This window comes from Solanum verrucosum, unplaced genomic scaffold, assembly GCF_900185275.1.
Source record: "Solanum verrucosum unplaced genomic scaffold, falcon-dt-bn FXZP01000252.1, whole genome shotgun sequence".
Classification (NCBI taxonomy): Eukaryota; Viridiplantae; Streptophyta; class Magnoliopsida; order Solanales; family Solanaceae; genus Solanum; species Solanum verrucosum.
Genome location: NW_026019988.1, coordinates 1024298 through 1030483, shown reverse-complemented (window position 1 = coordinate 1030483; position 6186 = coordinate 1024298). Strand labels below are relative to the sequence as shown.

General features: G+C 29.0%; 1 non-coding gene across 1 annotated transcript; it reads left to right on the top strand.

The window, feature by feature from the left end:
• The first annotated feature begins 2857 nt into the window (after nt 1-2857).
• TRNAG-GCC (transfer RNA glycine (anticodon GCC)) lies at nt 2858-2928 on the top strand. Its single transcript has one exon. It is a non-coding gene; the product is annotated as a tRNA-Gly (tRNA).
• Nucleotides 2929-6186: the final 3258 nt, after the last annotated feature.

The following is a 6186-nucleotide window of genomic DNA, read 5'->3' as shown; positions in this document are numbered from 1 at the left end:
CTTAATTCTGCAACAATTTTTTTCTCAATCAACAAAAGAATTTGCTTTGTTAACAACAAATCGCTTTTTCTTTCCATTATTTTCACATCGTGATAGAAGAAGACAAAATTCAAAGGATGAACTTGGGTTATAAAATTAAAAAAATCCAACCCATGAGACTATTTCTTTGAAGCTTGGTTCGGTCACAATGGTGATCCACAAAACTCTGTTGTCTTCTTTGTAACATCAATTTTTTTCAATTTGGAGTTTCTGCAAAAGCCAACTAAAGGATCTGGAAAGGGCACAAAAAATGGGTAGGAAAATATTTTTTCATATACTTTTTTTTTTCTGGTGAAATTCTCCATTTATTTTTTGGGTCTTCTTTTCTTGTGGTATTTATAACTGTAATCTTTAATTGGGACTAATCACTCCATTTTAGTCTTTCTCTTTTGAGACTCTCCCTAGTTGTTCATATGTAAATGTAAAAACATTAAAATATTGATGTAATTTTAATTTTCAATTGTTTGATTGCTCTGTTTTTCAGAGAGTTTTGGAGGGGGAAGAAGTGTTTCTTTGCTGATTGAGAAAGGAATGAGAGGAGAGAGAATTACTAATAACCATGATTAATGATATTTGGTCAAGAAAATTAATCTGGTCCATTAAAAATTAAATGGACACGTGTCAACTATATGAAATAGCACTGGGGGGAACTGGAGAGATCACTGGAGAGGAGCCTCAGTCCTACATGAGACAACATGGTATTCTCCATCAAACTTCATGTGTTTATACACCCTCTCAAAATGGAGTTGCTGAGAGAAAGAATAGGCATCTACTTGAGACAGCTCGAGCACTTTTGTTCCAAATGAAGGTTCCTAAACAATTTTGGGCTGATGCAGTCTCTACAACTTGCTTTTTGATTAACCGCATGCCATCAACTGTTCTTGTTGGTAATAAGCCTTACAATGTTCTTTTTCCAAAATTGATATTTGATATCTTTTTTCAATAATCAATTATTGAATTCGGACTTTGAGTAAATAATAGATGCTTGAGGACATGCACACACACAAAAAAAAATTGAAGACAAAATGTCAATTAAAAACACTTTATTATATTTGTTTTTGTGCTCAATTAAAATACGTTATACTTTGAGCCTCTAAATAAAATTTACCGACGAGTTTAAAGATTTCCTTATAGCCTAGTACCAACCAAAGTTATGATGGAACCCAAAATTCAAAGCTAGATTGTAGATCCATTTATTACTTACACTTAGTAGGCAATTTCTTTTCAAAGATAGGGGCTTAGTGGTCATGTTTGATTGGTCAACACAAAATTGAAAAGAAAAAAAAAAGAATTTTCAAACTTACAAGTGCTAAAAATATAGCGAATTTGTGTGACTATAAAAGTATGTCCTTAATAAAGGATAAAATGAAAAAATTAAATTATATATTATTTTAAAATATATAAATGAGTCATTCCTCTTTGGAATAGACTAGTAATAAAAAAGTAGTGTCACATAAATGTAATAGAATGGAAATTTTGGCGTCAATAGTAAATTTTATCATTGTATGAGTGGTCACAAACGATTCAAGCCGCGAAAATAATTATTTATAGAAATGTAAGATAAAATTATAAATCAATGTAATTAGACCCTTTCTTAGATTCACACAAAACGATAAAAGTTGTTGTTGATTGACCAGACGAAGGTCACACGTTCAAACTGGAGAACAACCTCTTATAAAAATGCGATGACTTATATGTGCATGAGATCCCTAGTGTGGTCCGTTTCTTCCCAAACCCTACATTGCTACACATATCAAGAACTTAGTGTATCAAACTATCCTTTTAATTTGACAAGTCTTCTATCTCCGCAAGATCAACTCTATATAAAGGAGGACTAATTAATTGTATTTCACTTCATAATCATAAATATTCAAATATAGCATATAGTATCCACCTTCTTCAAGTGCCAAAATGGGAAGAATCACAATAGCAATTTTTGCCCTTTTTATTATTTTATCATCACTTTTCTTCAACCCAATTAGTAGCTCAAGGGATATTACTATTGATAAGCCAACTACATACAAAACCCTTTTATCCCAACAGAAGATTAGTAAGAGTGATTATTGTAGTGTTTGTGTCCCTCAATGTGGTTCTTGTACTTGTTGCATTGCAATTAACAAGAAGTATTAATATGACTTTATGGTGTAATATTATAATTATTGTAGCCAAATATATATGGCTTCATGAATAAAATTCTATCTTATTCAATCGAAAATCCTTCAAAAACGGTCTCATCTCTGTCTTTTAATGCTACTTATGTTGTAATATTATAATAATTGTAGCCAAATATGTATGGCTTCATGAATAAAATTCTTTCTTGTTCAGTCGAAGATCCTTCAAAAACAGTCTCATTTTTGTCTTCTCACATATAGGAATGAAGTTCGCGTACAGTACTTTATCTGCTCAGACCCTACTTATGGGATTACGCTGAGTTTATATATTTATTGTTGTCGTCGTCATAAATAAAAATCCTTTCCCTCTACTTATATAAATGTTTTGCCCCCTCTTAATTTCTTCTTCAAATTAAAGAGATCCATTGCAATATATTGGTCATTTTATTCTTGTATGTGTTTTATTTGACATTGCATCTTCATTTCCCTTATTTCTTTCTTGAGTTTAACTTTTATCCATTGATCGATATTTTAATTTTTTTAAAACATACAAGCAAGCCATCTAAAGGATATCTACATGCAATTATTATTGATAATAATTCTATGTAGAATTTTTTAAATCACCTAAGCTTAGAATTTATTCGAACTTTTCGATCATTTAATATGTCATTAAATATCATTATTATGATACACTTTATGATCAAAAAGCACCAGTGGTCTAGTGGTAGAATAGTACCCTGCCACGGTACAGACCCGGGTTCGATTCCCGGCTGGTGCATCTACTTTTTTCCTTCTTTTTTTTTATAAGTTTCGATTGATAATTTTTTGTTAGAATCGATAAAATATAATTTTATGACTTTATTAACGTAGTATTGTCTTTATTTAGTAATTTGTTTCCGAATTGTTAGTGTTGTAAAATTCATGTATTCTTGAAAATTTTGGAGATTGAATGTTAATACAATGAAGGGGTGTCATCTGACACAACTTTGTACAAAGCGAACTCTTAAATCGATATAGTCCTTATTTCAAACTTCCTTACGAGTCAAATTGTAATAGTAGATCGACTATGTTGGCATAAAATAATGCATATGTTACTATCTGAATTATAAATACAATTAAAAATAACATGATTATTTCTTTCCTTATACAAAAGGTTTTGTTTTTGGTAGCAAGTTTGCATCAAAAACATTTTAAAATCAATACTTAATACTAAATTTTACACACTTTCTGCAAATAAATAGTGGACAATATTATTATATTATACACCCACTGATTTAAATTCTTATCCCAAAAAAGTAAAATAAAAACTTTGTATATTGCTTCAATATAATAAATATGGTTGATTAAAACCATTTAAGGCTGGATCTTTAGTATACTCTTTTATTGAAATCGATGGTTGTGTTGTACTGGTCAGCCTAATATGGGTGGGGGGACTATATATATATAGTGTATGGTAGGTCACTTTAATGGTACGTGAGACTGATAAAATTTCTTCATTTATAATTAGATATCTTGAGTTCGATTCATGATATTACCAAAAACATGAATTTTCAATTAATGTTTCTGTCAGAACACCACTAGAAATATGAAATTAATTTTTCTGATGAGAAGTATGTCGGAAACATTTCCGACAAGACAATTTTTGACAAAATACTTAATAGTGTGGGTATTAGAAAGAAAACCTTGGTCAGAAGCGTATTCTCTTTAACGAATTTTACGTAAAGCTAGCAAATCTGAATTCATTGAGACCCTAATACAGATATAAAAAATCATATGATGAATTATAAGAAAATATATAGCAAAGTGAAGGGGATCAATTTTATGCATATATGAGACTCTTCAATGTTAACTAGAGATTTCAAGTTCAAGCGATGACACTATAAAAAAATGTGTTCTAATGAACGCTCTCGCCATAACATCGATAAAATTTTCAATGAATACATCAGTCGAAAACGTTATTTGATTAGCTAAATTTCGACAGAATCTTCCTCGACATAGTATAGTGTGAGTATGAAAAAAATCATGGTAAATGTTAAGTCATCTGTAATAATTTTTACACAATACTGAAAAATATCATGGTAAGAACTGAGTCATCTTTAATGACATTCGCACGACACGACTTCAAGATCATACTCTAATACTGATATCGAAGACAGAATGAGAAACTAAAAAAAGGTAAGGGTGTGGGTGTGGGGGGTGTGGGGGGGGTCCTCATTTGCTTTTTTACTCCTATCTTTTATTACTACCTTTTTGGGATAATGAGAAGCATGCACTGTAAAGCTCTCTTGGCAGACAATACTGAAAATTCCTCTAAAGTCCATATTTTGTTCCCTTATTGCGCCAGCTTTTTAATTAATTAATTTTTTTTTTAAAAAGGAAAAGATAATAGATAATTAAAATTTCTCTTTCAAAAATAAATTTGGGGAAAAAAGGTTTCCATATTTTTTTCCAAGTTCAGAAAAAAAAGTAGTAAAAAACTTATTTTTTTTTAATGATAACTATGTTTGGTCAAATAACAAATCATCTAAAAACTTAATATGTTATAATAAAAATATGTTTTATATATAATTATGTCTTATTAATATGTATAAAAAAGGATATTTCTAACTTAAGAAAGAATTATCGATGTAAATAAATAAATAAAATTTTGATTTTTTTTTAAAAACATAATGGAAAGTTGGAAATAAGGTTTGGTTAATGTGAAATTTATATTTCTTGCTCTAAGTATTATTTTTTTTTACTTTATTTTTTTGTCACAAAGTATGGTGTCAAAACTCACAAGTGTCACTACTTAATACTCCTAGAAGAATGTTTAATTTTTTTAATTATCAATATTTAATTTGATCCTTTACTAATAATTTACACTTGGAGGTTGAGTTTTTATATTTTTTTAATTAATTGGTTTTTTAAATTTTGAAATGTCAATTTTATTCATATGTGGTGTGCAACCTGCCAAGCCGTCAACTTCATTTGGAGTTTTATATTATTTAAATTCCTAATCATATGAAAGCTTTGTGAGAATTATCTTAATTTTTATAATTTAAATTTAAAGTATTAGTAAGATAATTGTCTATTTTTATTGACTTGTGTATGATGTAAAGATGTTGGTCTTTTCTTTTTCAATCCTAGGATGATGTATATTTTAGGTATTTAGTATTTAAACTTTACGAATTCGATTAATTTGAATTTAGTGGAATAGATTCATCGAAGGAGTAAAGAGTTCCCTAATATATATTTATTTCTAAAATTTTTAAATTCAAACTTATTTATATAGAAGAATTTCAACTATCGTACTATATTTCTCTCTAATCAATAGATACATAATTATCATTTCATCGTAGTAAATTGGTCATTAGATTTGGTGTAAATATTTGGTGGCGGTAAAGTTTTATCGTATTATCCTTGTGGTGTACGTAATGAAGAAATCAGAATTTGAAGTTATGAGTTTGAAACTCTAATCGTTTAAAGTTATAGAGTTCTAAATTTATAATTTATACATAATTAATAGATTTTTAAAAATATAAGTACATAATTTGTATCAAAATTATTGTATTAGTTGAATTCATAACTGAAGGTTAGCTCCGCTCTTGAATTTATGTGCCAATTGTATATTTATTAATATACACTTAGCTTGTTACATATCTATAACTACAATCTATTACGACTAGGCGGATAATTTTGGGATCCCTTTGTGCTAAGTGAAAAGCTCATGGGTAATTTTATTTTATTTTAGATCTTGGTGTTCGATAATACATTGAAATCCAATTAAATTTAGATTTGCATAAGAAAGTCACATATTAGGGGTAAATCACTCTCTCTAACAAAGACGATTATGTACTCAAGGGGACTTGAACCTGGAACTTCTTGATTAACGATAAATGAGTACTTATCACTCTACTACAACCTTCATCGGTGGATAAAAGTTTTAGTTTGACCAGTTGGAATGATTGGAAAAAAGTTTAGTCAAACTTATTCAGTTGTCAAAGGATCTCTTTTATTTAAATTAAGCTCTACTTTTCATGGATCAAAGTTTTAA